General features: G+C 36.7%; 1 pseudogene; it reads left to right on the forward strand.

Annotated features, from left to right (window-relative positions):
- Positions 1-15,220, forward strand: part of LOC143439935 (ubiquitin-like FUBI-ribosomal protein eS30 fusion protein pseudogene) — a 60,575-nt pseudogene extending 45,355 nt beyond the window's left edge.
- Positions 15,221-21,586: the final 6,366 nt, after the last annotated feature.

Genomic DNA, 21,586 nt, shown 5'->3' on the forward strand with positions numbered 1-21,586 from the left:
TAAACTTTATGTTATCGAGTCAATTCACAGTCATGTAACACTATATAATTAGAATAACTTGGATTGTGAATACTTTTTGCCTACCTAAAGTCACAATATCAAACTTGGTTTTCACTAAAATTAATTTTTCATATAGGTGGAATCAGCAGTTTGAATTCTGATCTGTAAAATCAACATAGTGTAAGGGAAAGGTTCTAGCTATGATAATGATGCGGCCTTCATTCCAAACTGTCTATCACCTTAATGTTTGTGTTGCCATGGGTAGGTTACATCTTATCTCCCAATCTCTAATTCTATTCTCAAGAGGAAGTTAGTGATGCTGTTGCCAGTTCTTCTTATTGCCTTAGAACACATCACAGTGAATGAAATAGATCACTGAACAAAATTCTCATCAAAGTATCTCAAAGTTAAATTTTAACTTTAACTTTAAAATGTCTACAGTTAATTTTTATTCTCTCTGTTGTTCTGAATCCTATTTTACTTATGTAAGTGAGTTTGCCTATAAATACTTTACCTGCAGAATATATCTTATGTTCATGTTTTGCTGTTCTTTGACAAATTTCTCCATCTGTGTAACTCACTGTAGGATTATGGTATGGGTCATCTCTATACTTTTAGAACATCCCATGTTATCTCTTCCAGACTATTACCATGTACATTTTATGCAGGCTGTCCTTGCTGAAAGTGTATTGTTTGGGACTATAATTTAAATGTCTATAACCACTCTCTTAGTTTTATTTGGTCTGAGATGTTATACTACAGGTGGAACTATATATTCTATGCTATTTTGTCTCTTCTTTTACATGACAATCATTTTGCCATCCATGCGGAGTAATATTCTATAGAATGGGTCTACAATGGATCATTTTGCCCCATTCTGTAGCATTCTGAATCTTGTTTATAAATCACACATTATATGAATATGAGTATAAGAAAACACCAGTTTCTTATGGTTGTTTCTTCAATTGCTTTTCCCATAGTAATTGTAAGACTTGCAGTTATGTTTTATCCACTCAGCTTTTGATGTTGGTGCTATAGCAGTGTGTGTCAGGAGCTCCTCTTGGTAGTACACTTTTTCAGTGCTGTAATATGTCACACATATTGTATGTTTATCAGCAAGGCTGTTTCTGGAAGATCTATTCAATAGTCTCATCCATTTTAATTTGCTATTTTACTGTAAAACAGATAAATATTCTTTATCTAGCATGTGGATTGAAAAAAACAAAAACTCCTTTACCCAAACCTATGCTTGTCAATTTATTTTCTAGATGATATATTTAGATGATATATTCATATTTCAATTTATTTGAAATCCAATTGTTAATTATCTCACTATTTGTGCCTTTATTGACGCATGCCTTCATTTAAGACAAAATAAAATGAAGTGGTAAATAGACAAAAATGCTTACTAGTGGCCCTGTATGGTTTTCTGTGCTTGTTTGTTTGTTTGGCTTTCGACATATAGACAAAAAGAGATCTATTTAGAAAAAAAGTAACCTCAACTACAAAAGTATTGTCATCAGATTATAAGGAAGTGTATATGGTGAACTTTCTTTACTAAGAATTGACATGAGGGCTCACAAAGATTGAAACACTAACCAAGGGCTGGACAGAGACCCCGTTCCCCTTCTGGACTTTCTTGTCTGGCCTCAGTGGGAGAGGATCCACCCAGCCTTGCAGAGGCTTGATGTGCCAGTGTCCAGGGATACCCAAAGGGCTCCTACACTATCTCAGAAGAGACAGGGAGGGACTGTGTGAGGAGGGGACAGGGAGGAGATGGGGGTAGCGATTGGGATGTAAAGTGAATGAATAACCAAATTAATGGAGAAAAGGGTATTGATATGATAAAAATATCTGGATGGTCTACAGTTATATTTTAGTGTTCTCTGTTGTTCTGCATCTTATTGTACATGTGTATGTCCTGAGTAAATATATAAATATTTTACCTGTAGCCTAGACAACTGCATGTGGCACAGCCCGGGGTTATATAAAAAAAAAGCAGCCGGAGCCAGCCAGAGGGAGCAAACCAGGAAGCAATGTTTCTCCAGGGTTTCCATACTAGTGCTTTCCTTCAGGTTCTTGCATTGAGTTCCTTCCTGATTCCACCTTCCACAGTTATTTATTTATTTTTTTGGTTTGTTTGTTTGCTTGCTTTCATTTTCTGTCATACATCACATCCTGACTGAAGTTTTCACTCCCTCAAGTGACAGTGTGTGACTAAAAGCTGTACATTATGAAAAATATAAAGAACCTTTTTCTATTTAAGTTGCTTTTCTCGAGGAAGATTTTTTTTTTTTGGAGGGGGAAAGGGTACCTGCAACAGGAAACCTAAGTACAACACAGCAAAATATACTATAATTCGAGTCTTTCACAAAACAAGGAAAAAGTCACACCCATGTTTATTTAAGGTATGCACTGAGATGACAAATTTAATCTATGTACATAGATCATAATGTAAATACAACTACATGCCACAACACATTGCTTAAGCATCAGAAATTAAACATTAAGGGACAACTCAAAAGACAGAACCAGGGGAACAGTAACTAGAATAGACAAAAATGATTTTATTCTGCTCAAATTAAAAAGGAGTTACTTAAAATTAAGATTATAGTATAAAAAGAGGAAAAATAACCCCAAAATATTAATCAGATCAGAATTGAAGTGTATTTTATTACTGTTTTCTGATCTCAAAGATTTATTTATCACTGTCTTAATATTAGAATGATATTTAAAAACTTAATAAATTCCTTACTTTTCTATTCAATGAATGTAAGAATTTCATCATTTGAGGATTGTTTTTTGACTAGGTAGCATGAGTATGAGTTGCTTCAGAGGAAGAATGAGATCTGAATAGTCCTATTTCTTTTTGTATCTGAAAAGTGTAATTAAATGGGTTATACTAAAAGAAAAGGGATTAGAGGGAGGAAAATGTAGTGAGAGAATGGGGCACTGGGAATATAGGACAGACTCATTTTTTTATGAGTTTATTATTAAAACTCAAAATGTTACTTAAGAACTATATCTGTTGAAAAAATACTGTTTAAATCATAATAGAATTACAGCCTTTCTTTCCTTCACTTTCCTCTTGCTAAGCACACCTACACTCCCCTTATTTCAAATTTATGGTTATTTTCTTTTATGTTAATAGCAGGTACTAAGTAAACATTTGGGAAGGCCAAGCAATTAAAAGGCTGTAAAAATCGAAGTGATTTGGGGACAAAGGGGATTTGAGAAATTCTGTGTTTCTTGTTTTTATAACTGTCACTTGGCTCTTTAGCACTCTCATAGTTTATAAAAATTTATTTCAGAGTAGGATGATTAAATTACCTCTGAAGTGATATTTTTATTACTTTAAAGAATGTGTGAATTGCATCTAAAAACTTCTGCATTTTCCTGAGTAATATTCATCTATTTTATTCTGCTAATAAGTGTCATTTAAGAGATAGGTACTGTGATACATCATTATTAGTTATATGGCTCTGTCCATAACATATTTATGGGAAACACACTTAAATGTCAACAGTACATTTTTTTTTCAGCTTAAAATTACTATGGAGAAGGAGAAACTACTAGTTGGTAATCATCTTGGTACAGAGCAAGTGGAGTAACACACAGAGATGTAAACACTGTTGCACTGGAGTTCATAGAACTCCTTTATTGAATATTAAGCAAAAAGCAGAGAAAAGCTACAGTCAAATCTGTCCTGCAGTTAGCCACTGAGAGGGATTATAATGAATATGGGAAGCTAATGTGTCTGACATGCACTGTCCCTAGTTGAATGTTTCTGTCCCTTTATTATCTTTGTCTGTTTTACTATCTTTTTCTGTGTGTAATTTCATGCTCAGAACTCCTTGCTCTTAACTTTAATAGTTGGTATAGTTTTAAGTCTTAAATGTGAGGTTATGTCTGTGAGTCTGAGATACTCAGGATCAATACTAGGCCTTTCACCTTATAAAACCTTCTCCAAATACTCTCGCACACATTTAGTTTTATTGTATGTCCTAGCGGTAAGGAAAGATCGTCCTGACTTGGGTGTTTCTGTGTATTGTTGGGTGGGGTGGGGTGGGGTGGGGTGGAGTAGAAATATAATGCAGAGTAGTGTCAGGAATAAAAAACAAAAGAGGTTTTTATCAATATAACTAGGAGTGAGTCAGCTGCCTGTGTGCCTGCATTCTCAAAGCTGGGATTTCATTCTCTTATGAAGTCTAAATTACTCAAATGTCACCCATTTCATGATTTCCTTTCTGGTAATGATCTTTAGGTCTCTTAGAGTTGAGCATGATTCCTGTTTACACATGTTAGCACCTTTTAACGGATGGCTGTTTAAAAGGTCTAGTCTACAGAACAAGGGGTGTTGCTTCATTTCAGTTGTCTACCCTAGGGGTAAGTGATTATTTCAAAAACACATCATTTGAGAAGACAATAGATCAAAACAAAACAAAGCAAAACAAACAAACAAACGAAAAACCCTTTCTAGTTGTACATAGCAGAGTATCGGTGTATGTACCCTCCCTAATCTAATTTCTTTGGAGAATATTTGCAGAGCCAGGCATTGGCTGCAGATCAGGGACATCTACCAGAAAGGCTCTGTTCTGGGGAAGATAAGTTGGTGAAGCTTTTGATATCTGTACTGGCAGCTGTGGCAGTTGGAATTGGGTTAGGACTGAATGCAAAGCTTCCAACAATCTCCTGGACTTTAGCTCAGGGCTGAGGTAGGTAAGTATTGGCATAGAAACAAAAAAATTAAACTGTACAGTTGACAGTATTTAGAAGTGCATGTCATGGAAGAGAGAAGGGCAATCAATATACTGTTGAAGAGAAAAGAACATTTAATAAACTTATTTTGTTTATTTAGTTAGTTAAAGAACATGGGGAAATAGATGAACACATCCTATAAGATGAAAACAGTTATAGACATAAGACCAATTACACTCAAAATGTATCCCTTTGATGCCAATGGTAGGTTTTCCAGTAGAATCATAGAAGATAGAAGCTTGTGGCTTTAATATAGCAAAGGAAAAGTTTTGCTGACTAATGTTACTCAACTTTCCCTACAGAGAAAGGAACAAATGTCTATTTATCCCAGAGAGGGTATTAACAGCAAGCCAATAATTACAACTATGCCTTGTTTAATGAATGAATGACTGTATTTATTGGTGAGGACTTACTTACAGTAGGACGGATGAAGGATTACTTACAGGATGAAGTGTGTATGCATACCACAGGCAGATGTCACCCTAGCATGGTTAATGACTCATGGGGATGATATCACTGGAGTCCCCTACAACTCAGAGAAAGCTCCTCCATAAAATTTTCTCCCTAGCAATTATTTATTGTTCCTATAACTGTCAGGAGAATTGTCAGGAGAACTTTTTTCTAACTTTCTGCATCTCATGAGTTTGTGTCTGTACTTCAGGAAGAAATATTTCGATTTGAAAAAAAATAACACTTGGATTTCTATTACCAACAAAACTATACCCAAATAAATCAAACGCAATCTAAGTGGTTGCAAAACAGAAACTTAGAACATTTTTCATTGATAGAGATAGATCAGTTCATAATGAATCACAAAGGTGGGAACAAGTAAATTTAGGAATATAGAGATTGAAAATATGTAGTTTTGCTTAAGAAGTACATAAATGTGGTTACAGGATGTTTTGCGGGCTATCCAGAAGGAATTGAAAGGAAAAGTTGGGGTTTGACTAAGATGTTCTCTATACATGTGTGAAACTGACAAAGAACAAATCAAATATATTTTTAAAAGTTAAAATAAGAAAAATAATATTGATAGTTAACAAAGGAAGAGTAGTTATTTGTCTAGTTTTTTTATTTAAAATTTACATTTAATTATTATAAATAATTGTTTCTCTACCTAACTATATGAGGTTTTAAATACACAATTTTGTAACCATTACCATAAATATTTATAGAGAAATGTTTCAGCTCTATGCTCTACAAAGCTGACAGGTCATTGGTTTTCAAGATTCAGTATTTTCTTAGTATAAGATCTACACATATTTTTTTCCTAATCAATAGCTTCTTATCAGACAAATGCACTTATTTTATAAAGTTATGTGTAAGTTTTTTATGGTAAAATGTATGAACTAAAGGGGATGGTTAATTCTATGTGTCCACTTTACTGAAATATGAGATGCTTAGAGATTTAATTAAGAATTATTCTGGTGTATATCTGTGGAGGTGTTCCTGAATGAGATAAGCAATTGAATCACTACATTGAATTAAGTGGACTTCCTGCCTCCATAAGTGGGCACCACTCAGTCTATTGAAGGGCAGAAAAATAGCACAGAAAAAGGAAGGGAGAACTCACTGTTTGGATGCAAAAGCTGGCACAGTGTTCTCTTGACATGGGGCTTGGTTTACATAATTGTCACTCCTGGGTCTCAGACCTTAGGGCTTGGAATGGACCTATCTGTACCACCTGCTGTCTTGGGCTTCCAGGTTCCAGTTGGCAGATCATAAATCTACTCCATAAATAATCATGCAAGATGATACCTTACACACACACACACACACAAAGAGAGAGAGAGAGAGAGAGAGAGAGAGAGAGAGAGAGAGAGAGAGAGAGAGAGAACAAATGCTGGTATTGGTATGGGAAAAGGGAGAAATGATTCATCCCTGATGAGAATGCGAAAATTGTAGATTCATGTTCGAAATCCGTGTAGAGGCTTCTTGAAAGATGAAAATAGATTTATCACATATTCTAGCTATACCACTCTTGGAGATATACATGAGTTTAGTTCACACTACACACACAATATACCTACTCATATATATGTATTACAGATTTGTTCACAATAGCCAGAATATGGGAACAGCCTAGAGGTCTATCAACTGAAGATGATAATAAAATGTGGTATATTCAACAAATGATATATTACTGTTATTGTGAAAAAAGAAATTATAAAATCCATACATAAAAAGATAGAATTGGAAACAACCATTTTGAGCCAGGTACTGGCTTTAAACCAGTTTAAACACAGAAGGAAAAATATTACATATTTTTTTTCCTTTGTACATGTTGCCTTTGAACTTTCAGATACATGTTTCATTTGGAATATCCTTAGAGATCAGGGAATTAGAAACTATCATGGAAAATGGTATTTAAACATAGTGTTTAAATTTTTCAAATAGCTAATTAAAATGACAAAAGGAAACTTACAAAAGCAAACGGAAAACTAACAACAAAAAAATCCTGTAACCTGTGTTCCACTTATAATCTAATACAAATAATAAAACGTGATTTTGAAAAACAGAACATTTGGAAATATTTCACTGTCATAAGTGAGTATTATTATAAAGCAATAGAATCTAAGACAGTGAGAGCTGGAGGAAGCTAATAGATTGCTCAATGATGTTTGGGACCACTCATGTACATATGTTGTATTTGAACAACAGTTTTAAGAGAATTAAACATGGGAGGAAATTCTTTGTCATTACATGGTACTGAAATAGTTGCATGAGGTATTTGAATATGAACTACATCTCCAACCTCATACCAAAGAGAAAATTAGAATCATCACCATTCAACTTAAATAAATACAAAGTAAAACATCAAATTTTGAAGAAAAATAACCTCTACCCATGGTATAAGCAAAGATTTGGACAAGATACAAAAGAAGTAATACATAATAAAAACATATCATTTTCTTAATCAAAATTAAAAATGACTTTCAAGAATATCATTAACATTAAAAAAAGCAAGATTTCACTTAAATAAAACATAAATGGTACACATTTTTTTCAATGTACATAAATAACTTTTATAAATCAATATAGATACAACCCAATTAAAACAAAATTGAGTAGATATTTCATGTTAAGATTAAAAATCAGGCAATATGTAAGTTGCTGATGTTACATTAGCAATTTTTTAAAACTGTATTAAAGGAACAATGGGATTGTAGTGTACACTTCTGTGGGAAAAAATCTTGCAGGGAGAGTCCAGTGGCGGGGTCCCACGGCCGTCTGGCAGCGGGGTCCTGGGTGGGCTTCCCACACCACCGGCAGAGGGTCCCACATTCACACAGCCACCACGGGTGGGTCTGCGGCTGCCTCAGGAAGGTTTAGGCCCAAAGGCTGGGAATCTGGCGGCAAGACCAGGAGACAAGTGGAGTCCAGTTTTCCATGGCTTTTATTGTTCATGGCATGGCAAATGGGTGTAGATGGTTTGCGTTCCCCCCCCCCCCCAAAGCCAGGCTCCTCTGGCTTTAATAGGGAGGGGATAGAGGGGAGGGGATAACTTAATTAGTTACGCCCCTTCCCCCCCCACCCCCCCTGCCGCCTTTAGATAACTCATTGATATTTAAATCTCTGGAGGTGGAGACCTCTACCTGTGTCCTACATGATTGATGGTGCAGGTTAAATGGAGTTACCTCGTCCAAGGCCTGACACACTTCTGCAATGAATAATATTTATAGCATTGAAAAGACTCAATGTTGGCTCACTTACAGCACAGCTGGAGTTATAATACACTCCTGGCAGTACTTGAATACTGTATGAGACTTTATAAAAGTGCTCACTAGATTCCAGTTATCTAAGCTTCTAACTTTACACTCAGAACATAATGTGAATGAAAACCATAAGACAGGGATTTTCATTTCATCATTCATGACAGCCTCAATCTGGAGTCAACTGAATATAATCAATAATTAGGTGACTATGCTGTGCTATTTATTATAATATTCCACATAATTCAAATATTTAGAATGGCCAAATTCATAGAGACAGAAAGTGACTGAGTGGTTCCTTAAAGCAGAGGGGAGAGTTCAAGGGGATTGATTGCCAAAGGTCTGGCATTTCCTTTTGCATTGATAGAAGATTGTTCTCTCTCTCTCTCTCTCTCTCTCTCTCTCTCTCTCTCTCTCTCTCTCTCTCTTAAATATTAGCAGGTAGGAATATACCAAAACCATTTTACCATTTTAATTAGATGGGAACAGGAGTTATCAGGCAGGATGGGGTGGGGTAAAGGAGGGAGTGTGGGGAGAGACAACTAGAATCTGGGTACATTTAGGGGATGATTTGGAAACCTAGCATAGTGGAAACTCTTTGGAATCTATGTGGGTGGACCTAGCAGGGACTCAAATAATGGGAGAATATGGAACCTGAACTGACTGTCTTCTATAGCCAGGCAAGATATCCAGTTGTGGGACTGGGATACCGACTTAGCCATAAAACCTTCGACTTATGATTCATCCAGTCTGTAAGATGTGCTGGGGTAATGGCACAGAACTTTTGGAAATGGCTAACTTGAGGCCCACCTGGAGCCCAGCACTGTTTGAATAGTCAGGAACCAGAGCCTGGATAGCCCAGAAACCTAGGCTAAAACAAAATATGACTGGTAAAGAAAAGAAGTCATTGAAAGGATTCCTAATGATATTCTACTATACTCAGATCAGTGGCTAGCCCAGTTGTCATCAGAGAGGCATCATCTATCAACTGTTGGGAGCAGATGAACAAATCCAAGAGATCCACAGCCATACATTTTGTGGAGCTTGAGGAATCCCGTGAAAGATGAGGAGGAATTAGTGCAGGATGCAGAAAAGTCAAGAGAGCAGGAGAACATGGCTCACAGAATCAACTAAGTAGTGGTCATAGGGGATCACAGAGACTGATGTGACAATCACATAGCCTGCGTGGTCTGTGAAAGATCGTTTGCATGTATGTTATGGCTGTGTAGCTTGTTCTTCTTGTGAGATTTTTAAAGAATGAGGTCAGGGATGTCTCTGGCTCTTTTGCCCATTCTTAGGACTCTTTTGCTCCTATTCAGTGGCCTTGCCCAGCTTTGATATGAAGATTTGTGTTTAGTAGTACTGTAATAAGTTATGCCATGTTCAGTTGATATGGGGGAGGCTTGTTTTGTTCTGAAGGGAAACATAGGAGAGATGGGGATGAACTTGGAGTAGTGGATAGAAAGAAGACTGAAGTCAGTTATATAATGTGTGATAGAAGAATACATTTTATAAAGAAAGTTAAAATTGGTGAGTTTTCAGTGAAAAATCATATGCTTTCATCAAATCTCTCCCCTCATGGTTCAGGGAATTCAACCAAAGAGGAGGCAGAAGAGGGGATAAAGGACATCAATGAAACAAGGCCCTCTAAACAGTGGGACCACACACATATAAACTCATAGACTCTGGCAACATGCACTCGGTCTACATGAGACTGGGACAAATGAGATCCTAGCACTGAGAAGGACAGCAGCCACAAGCTTCCATCCCTACCCCAGAAGTTATCTCCAATTTGAAACAATTTTTTAAAAAGTCAGTTTTCTGCAAAAAAGTCTTACTAGGTATACAAAATACTCTTAAGGGAAGGAGTTCAAGAACAGCAATAGATAGCCGACACAAAAGGAACTAAAAGGAACATTTGGAGATTTTTTTTTTATTAATTTGTCAGTGGTTTTTATTTTTTCCTTTAAACCTTATAGATCATTTGCATATATATTATGGTATCTTTCTGTGTTTTATGGTGTGTGTGTAATTTTTCTTTGATTCATTTTTTTCTGGAAGCTTGCTTTGTCCTTTTATAGTTTGTTTGATTTTTAAAATCATATTTTATTCTATTATTATCTTAGATATCGGTTTGTTTTCTGGGGGGAAGAGAGAGAGAGGGGGAGAGAGAGAGAGAGAGAGAGAGAGAGAGAGAGAGAGAGAGAGAGAGAGAAGTGGATATAGATTTTGATGTTAGAAGAAATAGAAAATATCTGGGGACCTGAATCCCAGTGACTGGAGCAGATGTCCAGCTGATCTGCTGCTCCCCTGTGGAAACTGCGTCCAGAGGCATCCTAGAGAGGCCATGGCCAGCAGAGCTGCAGGTAGGAGCACCTGCACACCACCCTACGTCCCAGAGGCACAACTGGCAGTAGGGAGCCCCCAGAGCACACCTGGCATCCTGCCCTTGCGGAATACCACTCCCCTTCCTCCCCTTGCCTGGATCCCAGTGACTGGAGCAGACACCCAGCTGATCTGCTCCCCTGTGCAAACCACATCCAGAGGCATCCCAGAGCAGCCACTGCCCTCAGAGCTGCAGACATCCTAGAGAGGCCACTGCCTTCAGAGCAGCAGAAACTACGTCCAGAGACATCCTAGAGAGGCCACTGACCTCAGAGCAGGGAACACCATATCCTGAGGCATCCTAGAGGAACGACTACACTCAGAGCATCAAATACCTAGCTGTTCTACTACCGTGGAGACACCATATCCTGAGACATCCTAGAAGAGCCACTGTACCCAGAACAGCTGGAGCTCAGGATCACAGAGACATCCAGACCCCAAGGAGTTCTGACACAACCAAGATAACTGAAAAGGCAGGCTCCAGTCAGATCCAGTGAGTGCAGGTAGCACTAGAGCTAACCAAATGGCGAAAGGCAAGCATAAGAATGTAAACAACAGAAACCAAAGTTACTTGGCATCACCAGAACCCAGTTCTCCCACCATAGCAAGTCCTGAACATCACATCACACTGGAAAAGCAGGATTCAGAATTAAAGTTACTTCTCATAATGATGATAGAGGACTTTAAAAAGGACATAAACAACACTCTTCCCCCCACCCATCTTCTAATATCTCAACACCCATAATCAGCTTGAAGAAGTTAATGAAGAGTCGGTGTTCCTATTCCCTGGGCTTGGGGACTGAGGTGGTTAATATTGGGCTGTCTTTCTAGGGAAAAGTAGTGGTTTTGTTGAAACAGGGAGGGTTAGCTAGGATTTATTGCATAGCCATAACCTACTGATAGAAATATGTATAATTGTTATTAAGAGGAAGTTATAATTTCTTAAATGATACAAAATTTACTTTGATTTCAAATTTAAGGTTTTCATTGGTACGAGCTTCTTATTAATATAAAAGTGAGATGAATAGTGTTACTCTCATAGGCATTGTGGCTGTATAACATTTAGGAATACCCAGTCCTTTAACTTTTTATTTGAGATGGTTAGACTGTGAGTTAAGAGCCTATAGCAAATTCATGGCTTTGAGTTTATTGTTAGGGTGTTTTCTATATTTTCTTTAGAAATAGCTGAGAGGAGTTAACAGACAACAGTCCAGATTGCCTTACATGGATAGTTGGTTTTCATAATGTCAGAAATCCACAGAATTGATATTAGAAACATTTCTGTATTAATGTTCATTTTGATTAGAAACCTGTCTGCTCCTGACAGCTTCCTGCCTTGGAGTCTAAGAAGAAACTGAGCATCTCTGGAGTTATTCCAATTGTGTTGAGTCAGCCACTAGGCAAGAATTGCCTCTTTCCATCTACAGAAAAATTACTGTCCAGAAAAGAACACACTTGCAGAATAGTCGACTGATTATATCTGCCAAGACAGAGTAATCAGACCTTAATAATTCTGCATCACTATGTCTGTCAGATGATTCTGGGCCAGAAGGCTGAAGATTGGATGCTCCAACAGTTTGTAGTATAGGGATTGTCCAGGTGTTCAGCGGTCTCTATAAATTGGCTAAGTTTTAGAAACTATGCTTTGTGCTTCCCATAATTTCAGTTAACTCAGTCATTCTGGATTTCTGACGGGGTTGAAAACTTATAGTCTCATAGCCAATTCTTGCTATTTACTTTGAGAGAAAAGATTTGAGAGGATGGTTTTCAGCTGACATTCATTCTAAAGCCAAGAAAAAAACCAGGTTCAGAACTAAGTTTTTTAGTTAGGAGCGATGACAGAAGTTCTGGTTAGTCAACAAAATGACAGACTGGGTATTATTAGGTCTATCTTGCACCTAATTGGTATAGTTATGCTTTAACTTTAGTTTGAGAGAAAAGTTTTATTTTAACAGGAAGGGTGATATGTAGGAAGAGCTAAGATGGGAGGAGTACAGAGAGGAAGAGAAGGAGTAAGGAGAGGAGAATCAGAGAAGGAGGATAAGGAGAGGAGGAGCTAGGTGATGAGAGAGAAAGAGAGAGTGGAGCCAGACATGGAGGCAGATGTTCACATGTCTCCGCCAGTCAAAGATAGTTGATATATTTACATTGGGTATTGGGTTACACTTCTGATTGATATTGAGCATTGCCAAACTTATAAAGCCTTTGGTTAACATTAAGAAATTGTATAAAAGCAAAAAGGAGAAGGGGGCATGGGATAGGGGTTTTCTAGGGAGGGGAAATGGGGAAAGGGGATGGCATCTGAAATGTAAATAAAATATCCAATAAAAAAAGATAAAAAAAAAAAGAGAGAAAATATCTGGGTGGAATTAAGAAGGGAAAGCCATAATAAAATATATTTTATGAAATTAATCTACTTTTAATAAAAGAAAAAAGTGAATTTTATGGAATGTGAACTTAATAAATCCACATTGTACCAATATTATAAAATGTATTATTGTGCAACAATTAAAGAGAATGAACTGTTGGCTTCACTTACCATGAAATGTACTTTTTAGCAATGTTATACTTACAGAAGAGCCTAGAAAAACACATATTCTTTTATCCCATTTATATTAACTCAGGTGGAGAAAAGCTTATGGACAGTGGAAAAGAAATCATGATTGACAAGAACTTTAGAAGAATAAAAAGCTATTGTAAAGGTGGCAAAGGAGAAAGAGTCATTCAGTGGATCTGAAGACATGCTCTACGTTTTAATTGGTGATCTTATCTGTACACATATGGGAAACATCTGTGAGGCACAGAATATGAATTACTATACTTCATTTACTTATTGTTTGATATCTCAATAAAGCATAGTTTGTTATGAAAAATCATAGTGAATCGTATGAAGGATGTCATTTTTGTAAATGCTCCATGGGTTATAGAAGGATGACTCACCTAACTTTATTGTCAGCTTTGTGCTTTTGTGCTTGTCAATAATGGTTTTAACACACACACACACACACACACACACACACACACACACGCATACACACACACACACAAATATTATATGCCTGGCTTACCTTGTTACAATCCTATGTCACCATACCAGAGAAAAAGCTTCCAGGAAGCAGCTTAAACAACCTCTAGGTTCATATGGTGCAGCAGCTCACGTCCTTTCTATGATTGTTTGTAACCTTTCCAAAAGAGAAAAGGTGACAACATTTGAGGATTGAGTGTATAATAAACTATGCTTTGAACATTATAAATGAAAATTCTTCTACAGAGTACAATTGGATGAAAAGACCTGAAAATATGAGTCTGCAGCATCACATTAAAAATATATGCAGTAATCAGCAATGGGTGGAATTTTTCACAAATAAACTCAAATGGCAATGCCTGTGGACACATCTTTCAACTGGAAAATGTAGAGACCTGTTTGTGTGGTTCGCTTTGCCAGATTCCAATTTCTCTCAGCGGAGAAAACCCTTTTATGAATTAATAAAAGCTTTCCACTCTGAAAATAGTGGGGTATACAGCTTAATGGCTGGAGTGTGTTGCCAGGATTTTGTAATTTAGACCGTGTGCTGTGGCTAGGACAGGACTCCAATTCACTGAACTTTGCACTAAACTTTAATGTCAAATGTCAGCTTCCTGCTGCGCAGTCCTCCAGATGGACATGAACCAGCTCACTCTTACAGTAGCTGTCATTTATAGTCCACTCTGGAAACTAAAATTGTAAGTCAGTGTGATGGTATTATCAGACACTTCTCATCTTCCAAACATGATAACATTTTTTTACAGATAAAATCTTGTTAAACCCTATCATCCATCTTCAACATTAGAAAAAAAGTAGTGGAGAGATTAACATTTTTGAGAGTCTCTTTCTTGACTCTATCTTTGCTGTTGCAGCAGCGGCGTCTGCTGGTTAGTAGCCAACATGCACTCTTTGTCCATGCCCAGGAACTACACACCTTCAAGGTGACCAGCCAGGAGACAGTCACCCAGATCAAAGCTCATGTGGCCTCACTGGAAGACATTGCCCCCGAAGATCAAGTCGTGCTTCTGGCAGGCTCGACGCTGGAGGATGAGGCCACCCTAGGCCAGTGTGGTGTAGAGGTCCTGACAGCTCTGGAAGTAGCTGGCCTCATACTGGGAGGTAAAGTTCATGGTTCCCTGGCTTGTGCTGGAAAAGTGAGGGGTCAGACTCCCAAGGTGGCAGGAAAAGAAGAAGAAGACAGTCAGGGCCAAGAAGTGAATGCAGTACAACCGATGCTTTGTCAATGTTGTGCCCACCTTTGTCAAGAAGAAGGGCCCCAATGCTAATTCTTAAGTCCTGTTGTGACCCTGCCACGTAATAAAGCCACTTTGCCCAGGTTAAAAAAAGGGGGGGGGTGGGGGGAAGCCATATAACCACTGTTTTGGTCCTGATTTAAAGCCTTTTCAAAATAATTTGTTTCCTTCCCCTGAAAAATATCACTGCTTGTCATACTTTTTCATGTTTACTCATGAGAAATGAATGCATTTCAATTTACAATTTACAATGATTAGTGGTGAACTAATACAGATTGGTGCTGAAGTCAAGCTACCAACAGTAGATTCTTCTCATGATACATTCTAGGAAATAGCCTCTTTAATGTTCTCAGTGGAATCAGTGAATCATTAGAAGGGATAGCATGACTAGCAGATGTATCATTATTCTTCAGGGAAGAATAATTTAGAATAAGGTGATGATAGGATTGTGTGTGTTTATATTTAACTACATGGTTTGATGAAGTTAATTTTTGCTTTTCATGATATCTTATTATTCGAACAACTTTGAAAGAAAACAAAACCTAAATAATAAAATAATCAAACTAATATATATGGAGAGAAGGGAGACTCATAAGGGAAACTAATGATTGGGTCCTACTTTGTAAAATACAGAAACTCTGTGTGTGTGTGTCTGTGTGTGTGTGTGTGTGTGTGTGTGTGTGTGTGTGTGTGTGCATTGTCCTGTGGCTTTTACAAGGATCACTGAAGGCTGTATATTAGAAAGAGGATTTGGTTGTATAACATTGTCCCCAAGTTCCCAGGTCACAGATCTATTCTAACAAATGCACAATGTGAAGCATCACTTGAAACTGGAGTGATCAGAGGTCACTAGGCTCCTAAGTCCACAAATAACACCTATACTAGCAGAGCTTTAACTAACTTAATCCACACAGCCTTCTTAGTAAGCCATTTATCACCAAGTTTTAATGGGTCGAGAATTTATTCATTTTGCTGCTGGTATCTATTCTCCTGGCTTCTCTCTGAGGTTTATTGAGCCTCCTGGCCAAGACTGCTGTGATCCGAGGGTGACTAGAAGTGGTACTTCAATTTCCACGGTGATTCTGTTACCTGACCTGGCAATCTTCCTACCGTTGGTCAGAGGCCTAAATTTTTCACCACACAGAAGCCCCGCCTGGCTGGTGAAGTGCCATCATTGCCTGGCAGGTGACTTCTTCCAAAATGTATAACCCTTTCCCAATTTCATTTTGAAAAACAACAAAAATCAAAACAATTCCCACCATCACCAAAAAACCCCTGAAAATAAAAAAATGAACCTGTTGATATTATGTTGCTGAGTCATGGACTGGAGAGGTTGAAAGAATGGACGTAACATTTGGACACAAAATATGGACACCAAGATTCATGAAGTTGCATAGCGGAAGCTGTAAGGTGTAGATGTCACAGCCAGGTCTCAGCTTAACAGTAGTACTTTAAGGTCTGAGCTGGCCATGATTGGCTTGAGAAGCCATCTAGAGACAGCTAAAGGATAAGTCCATGAGGGAAAGGGGAACACGTGTCAAATAACATTAGCAAGAGTGTAGAGACTCAAAAGAGAAAGAGGAAAAAAATAAACAGTAACAAGAATAGGCTTCCAAACTGTTATTGTAATTCAAGTTCTAAAACCTCAAGAGGCACCTAAAGGTACACGATGCTGTGACAACCAAAGCAATCAACTATTACAAGATGTATTTTCTCCAGGTGAAACTATATTAGTCTAGCAGTCTGACAAAAATTAACACATATTTAAGATAAAAAGTTCAACATATATTTTAGTTCCAGTTACAGCTATACTATGTCAGTTTTTTTTAAGTCACAAAATCAGAAGAAGAACTTAATAAACATTAAACAGAATTTTTTTTTTCAGAACAGATAATTTCACATTTTTTTCAATAACAAGATCGCTTAAGCTAGGTACTTTATGCAGGAAAGGTTTATTTTGCACGTGCTTTTGGAGGTGTGAATCCAATCCTGTGTGGCACTTGGAAGAGAGCCTTCTTGACTGTGACACAATGTGCTGGATCAGAAAGGGAAATAACCACAGGCAGAAGGGACCAAGTACTTGGAATGGCTTTGTCTCAAAGCAAGCCACAGCTGAACCTAAGATTATCATGACTATGTCACATTAGGGCTACAAGTAAGACCCTTACCTCAGCACTGCTGTATTGAGGACTGAGCTCTCAGCACATGGATACCTGGAGGACAAATTGTACCCAAATTATAGCAGATATCATCTGAAGTATCTTCTTTTTATTTCAAATGCAGCAAAATATTAAAACTGCCTACAGCATGAAAGCGAGCACGAACTGAAGAACATGCACTGTGTACCAATCCATGGACTACACTAGATCTCATGGCGGTTCTTTTCTCTGTTAAATCACAATTACACATAACCAAATGTTAGGTTTGATCTATTGCCATTTATGGTGATACTAAACTCTGTATCCCAAGATCTAGTTGTCTCTAAACAAGTGAATTCTCTCATATATGCCAGCTTTTGTTGTGTAAACCTTAGTTTAAAACTACCCATTAATAAAGATGCTTATTGCCTAGAGCTGGGCAGCCATCAGCCTCTGTGCTAGTGTGTCTGCTTCACTATCAGTAACAAAGATAGCACTTGCCACGTTCCATCTGGACCACATCTACCCCAGCAGACTGGCCTTTAGGACCATGCACTCACAATCCAATTTGCAGGGGTGTTGGGCCTTGGAAGAGGTAACTCCATTTAACCTGTCACTTTCAGTCACGTAGCACACAGGTAGAGGGCGTGATTAACAAGTATTCACCTCCAGAGATTAGAATATTAATGAGTTATCTAAATGCCGGGGGTGTAACTAATTAAGTTATCCCCTCCCCTTTTCCCCCTCCCTATAAAAAGTCATGGGAGCCTGGCATTTGGGGGGAAGCGCATACCATCTATACCCATTCACCACACCATGAACAATAAAAGCGTTGGAAAACTCCACGTGTAGTCTGGGCCTGCCACCCCCAGGTTCCCAGCCTTTGGAGCCTAGAACCGCAGCTGAATGTGGGACCCTCCAACAGCAGTGCGGGAAGCCCAACGAGACCCCTCTGTCGGGCCGTCGACTCTCGCCCCTTCCCCCCGCCCCCCCCCCCCCCCGTGAGTTTTTTTTCCCCACACAGGGGTAGACAAGTCTTTGGTTCCTAGGATTGTGATCCGAGGAAAGATCAGGAAGAGAGGGAAAAGAGAAAAGAGAAAGGCACCATGGAGGAGGTGGATCTTGAGTGCATGTCCATGAGGGTCAGGTTGCTGGAGTAGGAATGGCCCAGGTTGAACACTGCAAGTGCTATTTCAGGGAAGTAGGCAAATTAGCATAGAAAGGTGATACCTGCCTAGCTCTAGTGCTGTCTAAGGCTTATTATACATATGAAGGTTTTGTGAGCGGGGATGGGATAGGGGGTTCCTGGGCGTGGGTGGGGTACATGGTAAGGGGATAACATCTGAAATGTAAATAAAATATCCAATAAGAAAGAGAAAAGAAGAGGTTTTGTGTCTTTTATTTGGGAACTAAATGGTCTAAGGTGGGAAGAAACCGTCAAATTCTATTTACGGCAACCACAAACCTCTCAAGGAAAGGCACTTTAAAGAGACTCTGTAATAACAGGGTTCAATCGCCATGTGGAATAGCACCTATGGAGGGAAGGCTAGAAGAGAACACGGGATATCTTAGAACTGGTGTTGCAGAGAGGTGTGAGCTTTCATGAGAGTGCCGAGTTCCCTGCAGAAGCAGCAAGTGCTCTTAACCTCTGAACCATCATTCCAATAATGTAATTTCTCCACAATTTAATCAACCTTATTGGGTTTTTGTATTTTGAATAATAAATATTCTAGTTTATGTAAAAATAAAAAAAGAATAAGGCTCAAATACATGCTTGCTTGAACAAATTCATGTGTAAATTTCTTGTGTAAAATTCTGCCTAATATATTTTATTTCTAATATCTGTTTATAGTCTCCCAAGGAAATTGTTAAAGGGGGATATCAAAGCATTCATTAAAGTTGCAATAATAATTTTGAGTGCTTATGTAATTTCTTAATCTAATCTTAAAATATTGTTCAAGGCCTATTTTTTACATGTTTCATTTTACAATACTACAGAATATCCTTCTTGTGGGACAGGTGCATTTGTATAGATATTTACTTTCTTAAAAAAGATGATAAGCTCTTTGTTCATGGTTTTCAAGGTGGTCCTGATTGGATTATGCCCATCAGGATAGGTTACTCTGACTCATATTAAAAAATCTAGTCACATATTTCTCTGAAGTTACAAAGACTGTGTGACACCTATATTTGGAACCCAGCAGCTGGCTTAGTGTGTAGCAATTTTGCTGTTATAGAACAGTGTGAGTTTTCCATAATGAAAAAGATTACATCTTACAAAAAGTTTTCTGAGTATATGCACATTATTTGTCTGTCTGTCTGTCTGTCTGTCTATTGCCTATCCATCTATCAATCTGTTCATCATATCTATCATCTATCTATCTATCATCTATCTAATCTATTATCTATCTATCTTTATATATCATTTATTATATATATCATATAATATATATATAATATATATAATGATATGTATCACTATATATCATTTAAATATCATTTATTGCATATCACCTATCTACCTCTCTATCATGCATCTATAATGATATAACATCTATGTAACATCTATATATTATTTGTGAGTCTTTTTCTTATCTAGCATTCATCTGTGTAGCATTTATTCATCTATGAAACATGAAGCTATAATTTCTCTATTAACCAATCTTTAATAAATTTGTATGTATATCCACCTATCAATCTATGTATTATATATATTTATCTACACAAAACATTTATAGTCACATACATTATATCAGTTTTAATTGTAAGTGAATGTTGGAAGACAGTAATGGCAGAGATATGAAAGAGGATATCAAGGGGTAAGGCAGATATGAACTAGTACCTTCACGCTATGAGTGCTTAGGGCTTTTGAAGTATACATTACTCTTATTTTCACATTAGTCATTTGACTCAAAGGTTCTCACATAATAATATGAGAAAAAAATGCAAACACAGTCATGAAGCCTCTGCAGAGTAAAAGTGTGCATCAAGTTACACAAAGTTTACTTTGTAGATTAGTTATGAGTCATTGTTTGTAATGTGCCCTGCAAATATGAGGAATAGAATATGTATTTTTTATTTGCTTAATGTTCACACCTTTTAAATGTCCAAAAATAACTAAAAATGGTGAAAAAAGGATATAAAATATCCAGTATTTAATGTGATTTCTCTTGTTAGCAGGTTTAAATGTACACTGAGAAATACATAGAATGGTTCAGAAAATTATAGTCTTCAAATTAATGAGGAAAAGAAAACCAGAAATGCAGACTCCCAGGTGCCGAAATTGTATACAAAGGCGCTTGTAGCCATAGCAGAACATTCCTTTGCAATACTTAGAGCTACATGAGAATATTAATAGAGCAATATATCTAAAGTATTATTTCTTCATATTCAATATCATGATAGATATAATACTCAAAGATATATATATATATATATATATATATATATATATATATATATATATATATACAGAGAGAGAGAGAGTAGCATTGATAGTTGGTTTTTATTTTCCATTAGGAGTGTACATCTGTGAGGGTTGACGGCATTTTGGACAGACATTTTCTTTGGTAACTACTCTATATATTTATTACTATTGTTACTATTGTTAGGATTCACTTCGTATTTTAAGTTGATTTTATGTTTCCTATTTTCTTCTTCAAGACAGTATACTCTGAGCTTATTTATAATCCTTATATCTACTGTTTATAGACCAATAAATTAGAAAGTCAAATGTAATGGATAATCAGTATGATGGCTTCTAAAATTTCCATTTTATTGTCTTAGTCAGTTGTGATGTATATCAGTCATCTACATTATATATATATATATAATATATATATTATATATATATAATATAATATAATATAATATAATATATATAATTATATATTATATTAAATTATATTATATAATTAAATATATATAATATAATATATATATAATATATATAATATAAATAATATAATATAATATAATATATATAATATATATTATATATTATATAATATATATGTATATATATATATATAGTTCTTAATATTGATTATTTTATAGTAATTAAAATATTTCCATATACTTGTGCTACTTTCGAACTGCATTTTACAGGATATATATAGATCACTTCATCAAATTGAAAACCCAGACATCTTTATCACCCATCTTATATTTGGGTGGGTGGGGTCAGAGTTACTCACTGAGATGTTGGCTTTATAGATTCTGGTTGATATATATATATATATATATATATATATATATATATATATATTATATATATTACCTGTATATTTGAGATTAGAAGTCTACATCAACTTT

The sequence above is a fragment of the Arvicanthis niloticus genome, chromosome 28 (assembly GCF_011762505.2).
Source record: "Arvicanthis niloticus isolate mArvNil1 chromosome 28, mArvNil1.pat.X, whole genome shotgun sequence".
Taxonomy (NCBI): domain Eukaryota; kingdom Metazoa; phylum Chordata; class Mammalia; order Rodentia; family Muridae; genus Arvicanthis; species Arvicanthis niloticus.